Below are 20,016 nucleotides of genomic sequence, written 5' to 3'. Positions count from 1 at the left end.
TCCGAGCTCAAGTTTTACAAGGTCATGACTGTCCCGATCCTGAAATAGGGTGCTGATAATTGGGTCATTGACAGAACAGATGAGCTATAGAAACAGAAGAAATGAAATTATTCGGAGTAGCCAGTTATATCCATGTTCAAATCAGCTACGCAGATATTGTGTTGATTTGAACTGGTTTTAAGATTAAACGTTTTTAAAAAGGAGAAAATACTTTAAAAAGTATGGCTACATAGCAAAGAGCACATTCCTCTCATAAGCGTAGACAAGCTAAAATATCAACTATAAATCTATAGGTGATTCAGCGGATGTTTAGAAAGTACAAAAAGAAACTGCAGCCGATAAGAGATAACTGATCTTTCTCAATTGGTTGAAATCCGCAGAAAGCAGTAAATACGATAAGATACGATGCTATGCGATGCGATACGCGGCATTTTACTATAAAGCGAATTTTTTGGACTTCCAAGTAAGGTTACACTTGCTTATTTCAGACCATATGATAAATTTGTGCATAATGAGAGAAAATTAAAAGTATCGAAAAATATGTATAATGGAAGTTGGTGAAATATCAATATCATGGAGATATAGGTATTTGTAAAGCATGTTCAAGTACAACTGTACCTAACGGCGAAATCACAGATATTTCAGACGAATGTCTAAAATAAATCATGCATAAGAAGCATTGAAAATTCAGTGCTGGATAGTCATGTTTTACGAAATAGTTGTACGCGTAAAGCAGAGCATCATTTAAGTGAGGAACCTAGCAAGATGATAGGATATGAATAAAGTGCGATAGAAAATACTTCGATAGCCATTTTGAATGTTTGAATGGTTATGTATAGTAGTGGTAAAAAAAAAAAAACCGGACCGAGCCTTGAAGCTGATTTCAGAGCCTTGTTCACTCCAGAGCCAAGACAGACTGGTAGCTAAGACTTTCGTGGTTCGAATCCTGCCTGGCAAGGAAACTTTTTTTTGTTCCTTATTCAAATTTATTCCCAGTACTTTTCGATTGCAGCGATATTTTACTACTTAATTAACTTATTATTCCCATAACATAAATTTTACCAGCTTATTTTCTAATGGCTTTCGAAATGGGCTACGTCAGCAGTCGAAACTACAACAATTTCAATAGATTACTCGCTATCTTGTGAATGTATGAATGCGGCCGTGGCATGCGCAGTGGCTGATTTCGGGGACTTAGATTATTCCGTCGGTTCGGTTTTTTTGCCACTACTGTACACACAGGAAAAGAAGAAAATCAATTCCTGTGGCTTCAAAAAAATTGAAAGAAGCTGTATTGCGATTGAAAATTATACAAGAACTGACTGTTAAACGGGAGCAATTTCTCTATCTATATGTTGATATTGATAGTGAAATCGTTACGTTAATAACTCGAACTAATATAAATGTTTATCCAATGTGTAAGGACTATCGTTTTATTTTAGATTACATTTATCATACTAATTAATCAATGTGGGAATAAGTCAGCTATAATGGCTGGGGGGATCATCGTGCTAACCACACGATACCTCCATTCTGGTTGGATGATCGTCCACCTCTGCTTCGGCATGCGGACAAGAGGCCAGCAGCCGGCTGATCGGTCATGGTCCTTCATGGGCTGTCGTGCCTCGGATTATTATTATCAATGTGAGAATAGACTGCCTATTTTCGCAGCCATGTAACCAAATTTACATTTTTTTTGTATGTTTTCCTCGCGTTTCACTGTGGTAATTTAAGTATACTGATGTTGGTGCTTTTGTAATACGGCCATTAGCGCTTATGCAATCTTTCCTCCCAGAAATTGACACTTATGACAGTCATATTTTTAAGCTTACTGATTAACCGGATATGATCAAGTATATACCTTGTCCACAGCTGTGGTCTCGTGGTAGCGTGTTCGCTCCCGAACCCAGCAAGCCAGTATTCGATTCCCCGCTTGGGACGAGATGCCTAGGTGAGGCTGTTTCGGGGTTTTCCCCTCACCCCTATGGATGAATATCAGGTAACTTCATCAGGCGTATGGAACCCCACTCATTCTAACCACTTCCTTCCCCCCATCATCCTTCCTTATCTCCTTATCATTCCGGTTGTCTTCTAGGTTTTCAGATCGCGCCTGTGGCGACCCTCCGAAGCTCCTGACGCCTTCGGCCGGCGTCCATGGATATGTGGCAGTTGGTAACCCGGTAGCGGAACGCACTCCCCTCCCGACGGGAGGGGTGGCGTACACTCCAGACCGTTTGATGGGGGAATGGTACACAGACTTAGAAGAATAGTGGGACTGGTGATGGGGGTTAGGTCGGTTCGGCGTGGGTGCGGTCGGTGGGCTCGCAAGTCATCCCAGGGGCGCACAATAGACCTCAGGTCGCGGTGCACAGGGATGTTCCCTTTCCGGCCTCAGAGAGAGTAAAATAACAGTACATACCTTTGGCTCATTTTTGCACAGTTTTGAAAGGCTTTAGAATCAACATTTGACATTCACAAAAATAAAGACTGGTGCAGTCAAGGTCGAGGTCAATGTAACCACGTAAGACAACACAAGACAAATAGAAGACACGTGTAAGTTACACAGTCCTTCTGAATTTGTAACAGAATACATTGCCATCTGAAACAGGAACTGTGCGTGTATGTTAATAAAATTAATATACGGTTCAAAGTGAACATTCTGCACCATACCATATTTACACGGTATCTCAGACATCATTAGATCGAGGGTTCTCTTTCCATCTTTTGTCACTAGCTGTAATTACGTGATGTTACGGCCATTATAAGGGGAACCAGTCTTGTAGCAAATGTCTTGCTAATGACAGATAATGAACGATTATATCGTTATTGGCTCTTGTAGGGACCTTGTAACTTAACATCCATGACCGTTAACAAAACCGCATCGCTTTGTTTCTGCCTAATGGTACAATTCCGTAATAAGCTTTGGTCCATCCGGCTAACAACTGCACACACTTAAGTGGATTAAAATACGAATTAGACTTAAGGGCTTCTATTTCATTTCATTCGCTGAAGTGTTCTGCAGGCTATATGAACGGCAATGCGTATGTCGATATTTTTATTACGAACAATAGGCTAAACATTTTATATCCAGCACTCCAAAATTCAACGAAATCAGGGATATGAGTCAGTCACAATGATAATAGGTTATAAGCGGAAGAGACGAAATTTTTTAAGTTTCATATTGGGAGTAGGCTAGAAGGTGCGATAAGTGAAACAAATAAAGATACAAGGAATAATTTCAAGGAAAAAATTGTCCCGGGGCCGGGTATCGATCCCGGGACCCTTCGCTAAGCGCACGAATGCTCTACCGACTGAGCTACCCAAGGAACCATACACGACACCGTCACTATTCTTTCCTTTATATCCACACAACTCAAATGGGCTGACAAGACACCAGAACGCAACTTTGAGTGCACACAATTCTGTGTGACTTAAATTGTGGCTTTCTGTTAACGTACCTAGAGTAACAAATATATTATGCACAGAATTGTGTGCACTCAAAGTTGGGTTCTGGCGTCTTGTCAGCCCATTTGAGTTGTGTGGATATAAAGGGAAGAATTGTGACGGTGTCGTAAATGGTTCCTATGGTAGCTCAGTCGGTAGAGCATTCGTGCGCTAAGCGAAGAGTCCCGGGATCGATACCAACAATTTTTCCCTTGAAATTATTCATGTCTGCTTCACAGGGAGCTTCTACCTGAGAGTCTGATTTGCATAAAGATACAAGGAGTTTACTAAAAGGTTTCATGTGATCAAAGAGGTGTATGATCAGAGAGACTGGCAGTGATGTATGTGATTCGCTGCTTTAACGTTGTGTGGACATAAAGGTTGTGGGTTTGACGCTCACCTAGAACATGAATGCTTATCTGTTGTCAATAAGATAGGTACGTCATGGGAAACCTATTATGTGTCCGATTAGTGCCATGTCGAAACGACCAAAATATGTGCTTAAACTGACAGAATTAACTACGAGAACGGCAATCACCACGTATAAGGAATTAATATAAAGAAAGACACCCAAAACAAAAATAGAACATTACATACGATTTTGCCAACGAAATATGGGGCATTTCATTTAAGACAGTGCCTGAGCAAGTAACGCAATAGTGGAAAACAATGTCTGAAGAAGGCTTGCTTACTTACTTACTTTAATGGCTTTTAAGAAACACGCAAGTTTATTGCCGCCCTCACATAAGCTCGCCTTCGGTCCCTATCCTGTGCAAGATTAATCCACTCTCTATGATCATATCCTACCTCCATCAAATCTATTTTAAAATTATCCCCCCCATCTACCTCTCGGCCTCCCCAAAGGTCTTTTCCCTCCGGTCTCCCAACTAACATTCTATATGCATTTCTGGATTCGCTCATACGTACTACATGCCCTACCCATTTCAAACGTCTGGATTTAATGTTCCTAATCATGTTAGGCGAAAATAACAATGCGTCAGTTCTGCGTTGTGTAACTTTCTCCATTCTCCTGTAACTTCATCCCTCTTAGTGCCAAATATTTTCCTAAGAACCTTATTCTCAAAAACCCCTAATTTCTGTTCCTCTCTCAATGTGAGAGTCCAAGTTTCACAACCATAATACAGAATAACCGGTAATATAACTGTTTTAACTTTGATTTTTTGAGAGCAGACTAGATGACAAAAGCTTCTCCACCGAATAATAACAGGCATTTCCCATATTTATTCTGCGTTTAATTTCTTCCCGAGTGTCATTTATATTTGTTACTGTTGCTCCAAAATATTTGAATTTTTCCACCTCTTCGAAGGATAAATCTCCAATTTTTATGTTTCCATTTCGTACAATATTCTGGGCACGAGACATAATCATGTACTTGGTTTTCTTCGGGATTTACTTCCAAACCTACCACTTTACTTGTTTCAAGTAAAATTCCCGTTTTTTCCCTAATCGTTTATGAATTTTCTCCTAACATATTCACGTCATCCTCATAGACAAGAAGCTGATGTAACCCCTTCAATTCGCTGGTGAAAGCTAGGAATAATTAATAATTAAAAGTCAGCTGAATTTCACATTCTTGCAAGACTGCTATTAATCGCGAATATTTTAACATGCGGTAGCAGTAGCAGTAGCAGTAGTAGTAGTAGTTAGTAGTAGTAGTAGTAGTAGTAGTAGTAGTAGTAGTAGTAGTAGCAGTAGCAGCATGTCTTTTAACGACGCCTTCAACTGCAAAGGGCATTTGACGTAAAAATTCAACATAGACGAAAAAACGGACACACAATTACCTGGAGCCCTTTGTCAGGGACAAAATTCTTTTGCGTGGCGTAAATATACAACTGCTAAGATTACTTCCCTGCTGAAGGAAGCAATGCAATCAGACTATGCCGATGGCTAGGGACAACGTGTATTACATAAATATGGTATTACAAAATAAAAGGATGGTTGTAGCAAATCAATAAAATTTTTAATTTTATTTATTAAATGATGCATCGGCTATTTCTATTGCTATGTCTGGGAGCTAAACCCTGCACAAGAACAGCGACTTTTGCAGCATGTGAAGGTTCGCAGTTCATAACATTATAAACACACACAGAATACGTCGCTAAGCAATATGATGCATACATTAAGAGTTCTTATATTTCGTCATAGAAGCAATAGTACAACATTATGGTGCCTATATCCCTCCTTAACACTGTGTAATATTTGGTGTGTAATACAAATTTACTACCGCATTCTCCGTTCAATGAAAATATATACTTAGGTACATGATTAGGCCTATAGCCTACATATTACAAACACAACTGGTAAAATGGATATATTGACCTTGATTAACACTATTAAAGTTTATTCTCTGCTTGGGCTCAAGTAACAGCATTTTTGGCTGTAAAATTGGATAACTCGGTCTCAATTCCTGACAGAGAAACAATTTTATCCTTAATGTGTGAGTGTTTTTTCTTCGTCTTTTTTGTACTCTTATTTTTCAAGCGTTGCTTTTTTGCCATGTTACTACATAAAAACAGGATACGGTACCTGTATTTTTAAATACCAGTATTTGTCTTTTAATTTAAAATGAACGCTCAGCATGACGAAGATAATGATTATGATGATGATGATAATAATAATAATAATAATAATAATAATAATTTACTCTACGTTATTTATACTAACTTCATATATATCACTTAAGTAACAGGGAAATATAACCCAGGCTAAAAGGTGCAAGAAATTATTTACTCTCATTTCAAATCGAAAATGGACAGATTATTCAGTTTATTACAGTGCCTATGCTATGTATTTCATTATATTTCTGTTTTAAGAACATGTTATGAGTTGACTTCAGTTTATGACGTTTAAAACGAACTGTAAGGTAGGCTATAACTCGATACAATCTTAGGATCAATTTCCTGTGAATTATTAAAAGCTCTGACAGTAAAACAGTTCCTTTAAGTACTTCAGAACAATGTACATTGATTACATTGCGTTTCTAGAAAACCAAATAGCTCTAATTTTTGTAATTATTATATGACGCCATTACAATAAATTTAAACGGTTTTGTTACACAATATTGCTGTGTGTGTATGTGTGTGTGTTGGGCCTATATTTTAGTGTGATCATGTCCTCTTATCTCTAAAATATTTTAACAAATACAAAAGTATTAGAAAAAAAGGTTAAGTTATATATTCTGATTCCACATTTTTAATCAGTATCACCTGAGACGGAGAGGAAGGTTGACGCAAAGATATAATCAGAAAATCAGTATATTTCAACTTTGAGGGATATATACTTGTGTGGTACCGTAATTTCCTACAACTATGGTAAAGGCACCCAACTATGGTCCAAAACCCATTATGTACTATTTAGTCCCCCAAGAGTTCGGTGTTTGCCATTTAAGGCGCCACTGTGATGGAATTGTGTTCCCCATAGATGCTTCTATCTACCATTACACGTGGCAATGATATGGATGCTTAACAAGGTCAGTGTGCATCGTTCTATTGAATGTGTGAAGACACGAAATCATTCAGTTTGTGATTGTCTGTTTTATTAAGCTCTCCTCTGCAGAACTGGTACGTTAAAGATATATGATTCTTTGTACAATTAAACCTGGCTATATAGTGTTTATTTTCACGTAATAATTAGACTGGCAGAGGTTAAGGACTCTGCGTGAAAAATGTTTAACCTCAGGGCTAGAAGTCAGTCCTCAACTATGTACCACAATTTTTCATGGACCATAGTTGTATTTCATTTTGAAATATTCGTTTTAATGAAATGTGAACAATTTGATTATTTACTTCTGCAAATACGGCATCTCAGTATATTCTAAACACCATTTAACATTATAGTCCAGTAAATAAAGAAACAGGCTGTTCCAGCATCAAACGTTATGTTTTATTTAACGACGCTCGCAACTGCAGTGGTTATATCAGCGTCGCCGGATGTGCCGGAATTTTGTCCCGCAGGAATTCTTTTACATGCCAGTAAATCTACTGACATGAGCCTGTCACATTTAAACACACTTAAATGCCATCGACCTGGCCCGGGATCGAACCCGCAACCTTGGGCATAGAAGGCCAGTGCTATACCAACTTGCCAACCAGTCCAGCATCAATGGTAGGGCTACTAGCACGAATAATGGTCCGGTAAAACGAAAACTTCAGGGTAGAACAATCACAACCGTCCCTGTAAGTGACTATGAGAGCGATGAAATTGAATTGGATACAGATTATGATGTTTCCGATGTACTCTCCATATTTACAGACAGTGAGTCAGATGTGGAAAAGAAAATGAAATCTGTTAAAATAATGCTAAAGGCACATATTTATATGGTAGTTACTTATGAAGAGGAATTGTGGCCAGGGAAAGTTTTGGTAGTGAAGAACAATGGACCTGTTGTTTCATGCATAGTAAGAAGCGGAAATTACTGAGGTGGCGAGAAATGGAAGACATTTTATTCTATAGAAAGGAAAACATAATAAAACAAATTGAAGACCCCATATGCGTCACGAAAAAGAGAGATCTATTTTCAATTTCAGAATTACAAGAGAAGTGGAGATTCAAAGGATAGAAATAAGCCTACTGAATATAGTTCTCAGTATGGTAAATAAACATTATCAGTGAATTTATTTGCATAATATTTTGCTAAGAATGTGTTAGTTTATTTTGATACCGTGCTTTTGTTCTTTAATATACACTCACCGGCAAAAAAACCGGGCCAACTACATTTTATTTAAAATTTTTGAAAATTGTAGGATTTTTTAAATAATTGTAGGTGTGCTGAGGTTCATTTAGTTATTCATTTATTTTGTGATACGTAACAATGTAATACTGAATACGTAATAGCCAACAATGATCTGAAAAGGAGATTCGTTCTTCTTGCAATATTGTGTCTAAACTTCTCGGACTCATTTCAAGCTATGCTGAAGAAGTCTACAGACTGGTAAGCTCTCGAGGCAGTATTGGAGTACTTCATACAAATGTCACTAAGTCCTACCAATTCAGCAAAATGGTTGCATTGATAGAAGATGGGAATAGTCAGCGTTATGTGGCTGCAGTTCTTGGGACCAGAAGAGCCTTCCAGAATATAAGACAAGTTAACGTGAGTGAGAGAACTGTAAGCAGACGTCTGAATGAATGTGGGCTGAATTCCAGAAGACCAGCCAAAGGCCCAGAATTGCTCCAGCAACATCGTGTTGAACGATTACGTTTTGCTCACAATCATGCTAATTGTAACCTGGGGCAGTGGCGACGAGTGCGCTTCACAAATGAATCGAGATTCAGTTTACAGTTGGAAAGAGTGTGGAGAAGAGAAGGAGAACGTTTTTCTTCATGTACCTTCAGTCACGTGTGAGTTTCCAAGGTGGATCAGTAATGGTATGGGATGGCATTTCGTATGAAGCTCACACAGAACTTGTTTTCATTAATGGAGGTGCTTTGACTGCTCCAAGATACATCGAAGAAGGTCTAATTTAACATGTGGTACCATATGTCCCACTTATTGGTGAAAAGTTCCTGTTAATGAATGACAATGCTCGACCTCATGCTACAAGAATCGTGAATGAGTTCCTTTACGACGTTGGATTGAATAATATGACATGGCCAGCAAGAAGTCCTGATATAAACCCTATTGAACATGTATGGATCTTTCACGACGTTGGATTGAATAGGATGGTATGGCCAGCAAGAAGTCCTGATATAAACCCTATTGAACATGTGTGGGGCATGCTAGGGAAGCGAGTTAGAAGTCGACTAACTCCTCACAGCAACTTACAGCAGCTCCGAAATGTTCTAAGTAAAGAATAGAATAGTATCGACCAGACTGGCATCCAGAATCTGAGCGAAAGGTTGAATCGGCGAATGGTAACAGTCATACAGTCACGGGGAGGTAATATCCGCTATTAGTAACATCTGGGCGGCCACAAAATCAGTTGAACATTTGGAAGAAAATTGAAAAAATTTGTAAGTTTTTACACCTTTTAACTATATCCATTGTTTGGCGTTGAAAATAATAGCGCAAGTGATAATAAAAAAGAGTTTTTTTCTGGGAAGCAATGTTTTCTTCATTTCATAATGGGTTTTCTGATTCTCACCTCATAAAAAAAAATTGAGAAACTTTAGGTGGCCCAGTATTTTTGCCGGTGAGTGTAGGTGTTCATTATTGCAGGAAACTGACTTTCAGATTTCACTTCTTTATTGTGTGTGTATGCAATAGTGTACTAATAAAAAGAATCCATGTACTTTTAATTTATTTTTAATATTTCTGTGCTAGATTATGTTTCTACCCTTAAATTAGAAACTCAATGTATTGATTTACGAATAATTACAGCTCCAGCTACAGTCCATTCCTGCTTTCAAGCATGAATATATGAGTGGACCATAGTTGGGCAACTCAGAATTCAATTATGTACCAATGCTTATTATTTTTTCAACACTTGTAATTAAATAATTTTAAACACATATGTTAATATTTATTTAATATACACTTATAAGCAAAGCTCGGATCTTGGGGACTTGTGTGTCGTGTGCTTGAGTAAGGTTACAGGCATAACGTACACAAAGCTCACGCTGCAAGTGCTCAGGGACAGTCGTTTGTACTAAGAAAGTGGTCACATCGAATGGCAAGAAGAACGAATAAACTGTGTCACGTCGAAGCCAATGACATTAAGAGAATTACAGGTAAACGGTCTGTTTGAGGAATTAGAAAATTCGTGTTATTCGATGGGTGTTATGGAAGTTTGAAAATGCATTTCTTAAATTTTAGGTACAGAATTTCGTGGAGGAATTCTGAGGAGATACATTATTTTCTTCTAATGCAGAGTTTATATCTTGTAAGTTGTACCACACATAAACTAGAGCTGGAAACGGGCATTCATTGAAAGACATTGCAGTCCTTTAAATTGATGGAGAATTTGTCCATAGCCATGGATCAAGTCGTAGAGGGACCTTCTCTAGTAGTGATACACTAATTGAAAACTATTTGCGAGAAAAATTTAGGATATACTTATCTTTCTCATATACGAGATCTGCTGAAAATCGAACAGGAAACAGTGACAGTGAAATATTCAGTATTTTATTTAGGCCCAAGACTTTATAATACAATTTCAAACCATTTTCCAAATTTGGAATTTTTTAAAATTGAAACTTTTAAAAAAGAATTTTGTAAAATTATCCATGATATATAATAGTAACAAATGTACTTTTTTTACCTTTTATTTCTATCGACTATATTCATGTTTTTATTGAATATCACTGGCTTCTGTCGGATTGTCAATTTATATCAAATGTGTATTTTTCTCTCGTTTTCCCTTTCTTCTTTATTCTTGCTCTTGTGTTGTATTTATTGGTTTGAATTAAGTTAATTACTGTATTTAGTAAACTGTCCTTGTAAATTTTATGTTATATTATTCACTAAGACCACACCGTACACGAGCCTGACTCTTACGGTAGTGGCTAGAAACATTTTTATTTTATAAATGCAATTTGTACTCACTAGGTAGCTAGTTAAAATAAATAAAATAAAAAAATTAAAGTTTGCTCCCGTCACTTCATGTGACGTGGAAATAAGTTTCCTTCGTTTCAAATCATGTTTAACTAACAGACGAAGAATTTATGGGTTCGAAAATCTTCGAATGCATGTAGTCATACACTGTAATGAAATGTACAGAGCAGAACTGTAAATTTGATGTATTTTGCATGTTTATATATATATATATATATATATATATATATATATATATGCTATAAAATTAGATGTTTCAACCTATCATAATATTATCATTATGTTGTTCCAGCCAGGAACCATTTTTATAGCAGACCTGACAGTACCTCCGTGCTGGAAGCGGGAGTTTGTTGACATTGAAGTCCGGTCGCTTAGCCACGTTCAAAGACACAAGTCCCCAACTTCCGAGCTTTGCTTATAAGAGTCCGAAGCCAAAATTTCACTTAATGTGGCTGAATAGTATTGAATATACAAAGAAAAATGAGATAAATGTGGACCATAGTTAGGGGAAACTACGGTAATTGTTTCCTCTTATAGAATACCGGTAACTGATTTTAGGGAAATGTGATGTTCCATTATTTACTGTAGGCCAGTGTTTATTTATCACAACATTTTCATTTTTTTGAGAGGCAGTATCAAAATATTTCAGCGTTGATTATTGAATTAAAACTAAAGTAAAAGCATGAAAGTAAAGGAACACTATAAAACTCTGAACTTATAATCCACCCCAACTTTCAAATTGCGAGCAGGAGCACCGTTAGCGGCAGGGGCGCAAGGGGGGAAGTGTCCCTCAATATTTGGTTTGTTTATTATTTATTTTTATTATTAATCTGTTTACATGTGTTTAATAACATACGCGTATGTTGTAGGGTGCAATCAGCAGTACAGATTTAAATAAATAAAGCCCTTAAACTTGATGTAGTCTTAAAGATTTCAATTTTATTTACTTCCTAATGTCCCCCTAAAAACAATAGGTACAGCATATCTAACGACACCGAAGGAGCGAAAATACTCTATATGACAGATATTACATTCGAAAAATAGACGGAATGAAATTTAGGACATGAAAATCCATTCACTGACTGTTTTGTTCAACATGGATTCCAGTGCGGTGGTAGAGTTCGAACATGCTAATTATTCGTACACAGTATGGATGTAAGAAAACGGAAACTATTACAGTTCCCTTACTTTTAAAGAGAATTTCAAGTAACATTTAACGGAAAATGTACGTGACAGATAACTACCGTAGCGATTCTGAATGTAGAAATTATTAACAATGTTCATTGTAATGGAATGTATAGATCCTGAATTCTACTATTTACTTCTATAAATTAAAGACAAGTAGATTATGTATTTGCGGATGTAATATGGAGAGCATTATGGTTAACATGAAATTGTGATTTTATAATGCATTTCCAAGAAAGGTAACGGATGCGATATTATAATAAAATCCTATACAGGACCAGTACCGCTTACTTCATTGAGTAATGCTTGTCAGACTTAACCTAAAATCGTTTCTTAATATTGGCTACTAACGATACAAACACAATGTAACCACACTGAATCTCTCATGTTCATCTGCTCTTAACCTCAAACAGAATCAGCTAAGTAATGAACTAATAATATTAGTGTCCGTATTTTATAAGTTATGCAGAATGTTTATTAAACAGAATTTATTATCTTTATGGGTCTAATTAAGTAACATTGAGCGTATTCCGAATCTCAGCGCTGAGCAATCAGATGGCATCACGGTGTTCCGAATTTCAGCGATGACGTCATTGATGCTCCACCGGTGTCGCACCGGTTCCATCAGCTTGCAGAAGTGGTGGCAGTATCCATCAGCCGCCAAAAGTGAATCTGATTGGTTCTTGTATAGATCGGGAATTAGCAGAAGAATGACATCGTGCACTGTTGTGTCATGGCGATGTGTTCTGCTGTATTGTTAGTAATAATAATAATAATAATAATAATAATAATAATAATAATAATGATTTATTTTAGCTGGCAGAGTTAAGGCCGTAAGGCCTTCTCTTCCACTCAACCAGCAAAAAGTGTATATACATATGCATGAACTTACAAAGAATTCAACAATTTGATTTAGATGAGAGTTACATGTATACAAGAGTTATTTACGAATTAAACAACAAAATACTATGAACTATTAATTAAACACTGAAATAAACTGTGTAGCAGAATTAAACTAAAATACATAGAATGTTAATATATTTCAAATGATATTAGATAATAGAAAGAGGTTATTATGAGACAATTTTGAAAATACAGCACTATCAGGATGATGTCTAAAGAAAAAAGTAACAGTGTAGTCAGTGATAGTTAAAACCAGTATGATTGGAGTGAAATGCTAATAAGGTTATCTTTTAAGCTATTCTTAAAGGTGTTTGTTGTCTTGCAGCCCCTAATACTTTGTGACAAGGAATTCCATTGACGCGAGGTGGATATTGTAAAAGATGAGGAATAACAAGATGTTCTATGAAGAGGTATATTTAGCGTGCCACAGAGAAGTGATCTGGTATTTACGTTGTGGTTAGAGTATAGATAAGAGAAACGAGACGAAAGGTAATTTGGTGTTGAGGTGTGCAGAATTCGAAAGAGTAAAGACAAAGAGTGTAAAGTTCTGCGTTCTTTAAGTCGGAGCCACGAGAGACTTGCGAAGGACGGTGATATGAGATCATATCGTCGGATGTTGCACACGTATCTGACGTACATATTCTGAGCTCCCTGTAACTTGACTGACAGTTCAGAACTTAGGTCACTTAACAAAACGTCACAATAATCGAAGTGCGGCATTACTAGGGTTTGTACTAGGATGAGTTTTAGTTGCTGGGGTAAGAAGTTTCTCAAGCGACTCAAAGAGTGAATGGAGGAACAGATTCTTTTTATCGTTTCTTTAACTTGAAAATTCCAACTTAGATTATCAAAAAAGAAGCCAAGATTTTTTACTACAGATGAATAAGGGATTAGCGTGTTGTTAAGGGTAACAACTGAAAGATTACTGTTATTAAGGGAGTTAACTAAACGCTTATGTCCAATAATTATGACTTGAGTCTTACTTGGATTAAGTGCGAGTCCGAAATTGGCCGCCCAAGTGGAGACAGTGGCTAGGTCACAATTTAACTTGTCAATCGATTCATTGATCGTATTGGGTCTGGAATGTATGTAAAGTTGTAGGTCGTCGGCATAGAGGTGATATCGGCAATACTGTAAGTTCTTTTATACGTCATTAATGTAGATAGAGAAAAGTAGTGGTCCTAATACGGAGCCCTGCGGCACTCCCGCCTTTGTGTAACGCCATTGGACAACGTAAAAAAATAATTATGTTAATGGCCTATGAACGGACATGGCAACGGATCAGATATTACTACTGGTTCAAGAAATAAATTGTTTGTGCTCTCTTTCCTTTAAGCGAGATGACAGTATGGAAATTTAGCAAAATCTTGCTAGCGTAGCACAATAACTTGTACAGCCGCCATGATAGCCATTAAACCTTCCAGCAGTTTTGTTCCTATTCCGCTGCAGCGTGACGTCATTGATGTCCACCGGTCCGGTGACATTCGGAATACGCTGATTATTTATTAGTGTGTTGTGAAATTAAATTAAACGCAGAATAAATATGGGAAATGCCTGTTATTATTCGGTTGAGAAGCTTTTGTCAACTAATCTTCTGTCAAAAAATCTGAAAGTTACAATTTATAAAACAGTTATATTACCGGTTGTTCTGTATGGTTGTGAAACTTGGACTCTCACTTTGAGAGAGGAACAGAGACTACGGGTGTCTGAGAATAAGATTCCTAGGATAATATTTGGGGCTAAGAGGGATGAAGTTACAGGAGAATGGAGAAAGTTACACAACACAGAGCTGCACGCATTGTATACTTCACCTGACATAATTAGGACCATAAAATCCAGACGTTTGAGATGGGCAGGACATGTAGCACGTATGGGCGAATCCAGAAATGCATATAGAGTGTTAGTTGGGAGGCCGGAGGGCAAAAGACCTTTAGGGAGGCCGAGACGTAGGTGGGAAGATAATATTGAAATGGATTTGAGGGAGGTAGGATATGATGGTAGAGACTGGATTAATCTTGCTCAGGATAGGGACCAATGGCGGGCTTATATGAGGGCGGTAATGAACCTCCGGGTTCCTTAAAAGCCAGTAAGTAAGTAAGTTGTGAAACATGGGCCAACATTCCTCTCTCGGTGGGAACAGCTTCCCATAATGCATTGTTTCTTCTCTGTCTAGTTCGCAAACGACTTCCAAAGAAACGTCTCATCTAGTTCGCGACTTACGTCCACAAAAATTTCGAATCAGTTCATCTAGTTCACTTCGATGATTGGTTCAATTCGAACTAATCGTTCGCAAACCATCCTTCACTACTTCGAAGTAGCTTGCAATCTGCATGGGATAAGCTTAATTTTTTATTGAATCAAAATATGGCTTCATTTTGTTTTATTTTAATGAGCAAAAACCTTTTTCCAGAAATACGAGTACCTCCTCTTTCAATTTATAAATAGTATATTCACTTATTAATGCGGAAAACGGATATTTTCCACAACATTATCTCTAGCATTTTTCCACGGCGAACACCTTACGAAATTTTTTGCTGAGCTGACAAGTTTTACAAAAGTGATAACAGTACAGAACTTCAAAATAAACAAAGATGAATTTCGGTTCGCCGTCAATTTTAGAGATGACTCGACTCCAGGGGGCAGGCATACCGATGCTCAGTTTGGTCAGCTACTGCGCATTGCGTCATCTGGAACACACTTCACTGCAAGTGAGACCGCTTGCCGCTTAATCGCCACAACACGAGTTATTGTTTCGGGATCAAGTAATAAAAGACATATGATGATGCCATTGTTCTGTTTGGTTCTGCAGCGTAGGGAATGCTATTGAGAGAGATTCGGTCAAAATAAATAAATACATTCTCAAAACAGTTAAAGAATATGAAACTGTTTAATAAATAAGAACTAGTATTGCACTAAACTTTAAATATTAAACATCAAGTTAATATATATATAATGAACATTGCCTACGATTATTTCAACTATACATTCTTTTGTATTTTCAGTTTACAAAATTCAACATACTATACTACATTTAGAAAATTGCTCCATAATTGAAGACCTCCCCGGAAGAACGATTAACATCAAATCTTTAAAATATGTGATTTAGGTGAGAAGAGTAATTTTGAAGATTTCATATTTATAACAATTAATTATTGCATTCAATAACTGAATAACTTGTATGCTTGATTAGTCGAATTGTTTTGCTAGTAATTATAATAAAATATGCCCCTGATAGTAGACTTATGTTTCTTTCTTCTGAAAAATTATAGTTTTGTTGGTTACATTCCGGCAGGTCTTCAACTGTACATTTACGTGACAATTTTCCTCATCTTTTTTCTCTGTCTTCTTTTCTCTTCATTCAGATTTTGTGCTACCCTATTAAGATACCGCACTCGTATGTATGTCCTTGTTGTAACAAAACATCTGACAGCTTCGCGCGGTATTTTTTCATCTACTGCTTCCATTATTTTGTCCGTCACGATATTAAAAATATTTTGTGACTTACAATAATAAGTGCCATGAATGTCTTTGAAAATGTTCTCACCTACTATCATAGCATTCACAAAATTCTGTGAGGCTTTCGTTAAATTCCCTCTGGAAAGGGAATCAATCCAAGTGTTCCCTTTAGTGGGATTAATTTCGCAAAGTTCGGGATGCTTTCCTCTCAATCGATGGGCAACATAACCTGCGAGATAATTCAGGCCTTCCCGACTTGCTATGTCGCCGTTAAAAATTCGTGAATCACAGAGTTCGGGAATATCCGCTACATCGGAAGTAGTTTCATCTATTGCAGCTGATCCCAAGCTAATGGTAAGTCTGAACTCTTTCTCAAGTAATACATTTTCATTTGCCCCTTTCTGGTGTGAAGAACGTCCTTGTATATCTGTAACTAAACAGGTTTCCTCAACTCTTTCGTCTACATTACGTTTTGTGGAGAAAACCGCTGCCGAATGTTTGCCCATCACATTATTTCTCATTCGATATTTAAATTCTACAGGTGTTGGGTGGGTGTTTTGATGTCCCATGCCTCTTATATAAGAAAAAAAGCACTCTAGTACATCTTGATTTAATTTGACAGTAGTTATGTAGCGGACTGTATATTTTTGGCTTAGATATTCAAACAAGTCTTTTAGGGATTTGATACTCATAAGAATACCCTGCTGAAATGGTAATTTCATTCTAAGTCCCCTGGCTCTTATCGTTTCTATTATGTCGCTCATTTTATTTAAGATACTGTCTTGCTCATCTTTGTGCACACCGTATGCACTTAAAGGTACAGTCGAATTAAAAACATCGAACCAATCGTTAACAGATTTAATAAAATTTGCCGTGGGAATGGCGTCACCAGTAATGAGATTATTTTCCTGTGCATAAATTAGAGCCTTTGAAACAGTATTAGAAAATAGTTGTGCTGCTGTTTTTACCTTTTGCCTTTCAGACCCTACTACATCCAAATGTTTTTGTGAAAGCTTGGGCAGTAGTGTAAGTTCAGATGTTGATTTATCTATCAGTTGTTGCACAAAACTTTTGTCTATAATGTCACCATTGGAAGTAATGAAGCCTTTGTCTAAGAAATGGTTTCTTACTAATTTCAGGAGATGTGGAATATCGGCGAATACAAACACCTTTGTGGTGTTGTCATACGGGTTGAGAAAGTGCGTGTTTTCAGAATTTACGCCCAGTTTTTTCCACAGTGCTCTATTCGTCCCACCCATGTCACTTACAACAGCTACCGTATGAAACCCACTTTCTTCAAGCCTTATGATAACATCATAAAGAATGTTTTCAGTCATCGGCTGATCAAAACTATAATAAATCGGCTGCTTCCAATTACCAAATAAGCCACGAGCCATGATAACCTGTGCATATTTATGAGGACCTACTATCTGACCTAGTTTTCTATCTACACAAATTGTACTATTTATTTTCATTTCATCAAACGAAATAACTGTTGCTTTTTTAAACTTGTCTAGATCTTTACCTTTTGCTTTCATTAAGGAAATAACATCATTCAAAATTCCATTATCACAATTAAAATTTTGGGCCCATTTCCTTAAAGTGCTTATGTCCGGTAACGGATATTTAAGTTGATTGCGTAAATATCGGTATGCCTTTGCACTAACACATTTCAATGAAATTGCGGAAGCGATGTCTTCTGCTGACCAATGAACTTTTCTTTTCCTCCCTAAGACGCAACTGATTTGGCCCGGAGTAAAAAAATTTGAGAGTACTTCTTTTATCTCGTTTTGATTCGAATTGGCTGCTTCTAGTTGCTCCCTTAATGAACATTTTTCTTTTTCAACCATTTCAGACTTGACTAAAACTTCGGTTAATTTAGCTTCAAGCTGCTGGACTCGCTCCTGCAATTGCTTAACTGTTTCCTGAGAAAATGGTTGAGGTTCTTTTGATGAGACAGATTCATAATTTGTGTCACTTAGCTGTGCATTTGAGGATGGTCTGAAATAAAAGAAAAGCGCAGCCTATATAATTTGGAAGTGTGTTAAAAACTATGCAGGCCTAATTACTAATTAAAAAAACTTAATTTTTTATTACACTGTTTTAACAATTTGAATGTATTACTTATCACTGCATTGAAAATAAACTGTAGCTTGTGACGAAATGAAGAAAAAATAGAAGGGAAAGTGAATGTTTTGTTGCTTGAGCGAAATATGACAAAATACTATACAGTATAAAGTTTTTTAAAAACAAAAATATTTGTGTGTACTTTCTGCTTACAATTAACTTTTAAATTAAATGTATGTTTATTAGGATATCTTACTCTGCTTGGTTGGCTTGTTGAAACAGTTCCCGCACGAGATTTTTTTTACTTCTTTTGTTTAACCTATCTTCCCTTTCGGTGTTTTTGATGACTGAGGTTGTCGGAAGATTCAAAGTAGGAAGTGCATCTTTCTTTAATTTTCTCACTTTAATGGGGGAGTACTTTAGAAGTTTTTCCCGCAAGCTCTTGTAGTATGAATCCTCATCAAAATGAATGGAACATATTCGAGCTGTAACAGAATTAATTCTTAAGTTCGCAATGCAATGGAAACCGTACAATTGAATCAATATCCTAATTATTTTGTTTCAATTACCTGTTTTGACGTTAATTTTATCTGCTCTCTTGCACAAAAATGTCCACCTTTTGGCAAAGTCTTCGTCTCTAGGGAAACGAAAAAACTTAACACCTTCTTTGCCTGCAGTATTCCTCCTTCCATTGTTACAACCAAACACTGAACAATGCGACATAACAGTTCAAAGTTAACTGCTTGCACAAACAAAATCAGCCACTCGCATCTGCCCTCGTAGGAATCATGGTACTAAGAAGAGAGCGTAGGAATAGCACTGCCGAATGCTTCGTTCCCTCGGCAGCCACATGTGTTCCAAATGACGTCACGCGCTTAGGAGGAAATGCGCACGCCTTTACCATCTCTTCTTAGTACCATGACTCGACTCAACTACAAATGGCACTGTAGTATTTATTAACATCATGCATTGCAGGCGCTATGTTCGGCAGAAGTTTTCCTAGTGTTTTCCAAAGTTCGGTTTGCCGAAGCAGATAGCCTAAATGTATGTCATGTTCGTTCGGACTTTGGCCCTTCAAGTTCGTTGGCCTCTCCTACTCTCCTCTCCCTTCATGCTTCAGCTGCGTACGAATTCAAAATAAATCTTGTGAAATTTTCTGCACTTGCAAGTACAGATATATTTTTTTACAAAATAATGATTAAACATCCACAGTAATACACATAAAAGTAATACATGGCAGTGTTTACTATACCAACTACAGACAGAAAGACGTATTATCACATGCTTCACATAATATCCAAATAAATCACAGTTACTCAACAGCAATAGATGCGTCACTATACGGATGATGAAAGTAAAATTACCTGAACAGCATACTATAAAATAAATTCCATAAAAATAATCGCTGCATTTCCGTCTACATATCATTATAACTTATAATATCCAACCTG

This window comes from Periplaneta americana, chromosome 4, assembly GCF_040183065.1.
Source record: "Periplaneta americana isolate PAMFEO1 chromosome 4, P.americana_PAMFEO1_priV1, whole genome shotgun sequence".
Lineage (NCBI taxonomy): Eukaryota > Metazoa > Arthropoda > Insecta > Blattodea > Blattidae > Periplaneta > Periplaneta americana.
The sequence above is the reverse complement of the archived record's forward strand: the minus strand, read 5'-3'. Positions refer to the sequence as shown.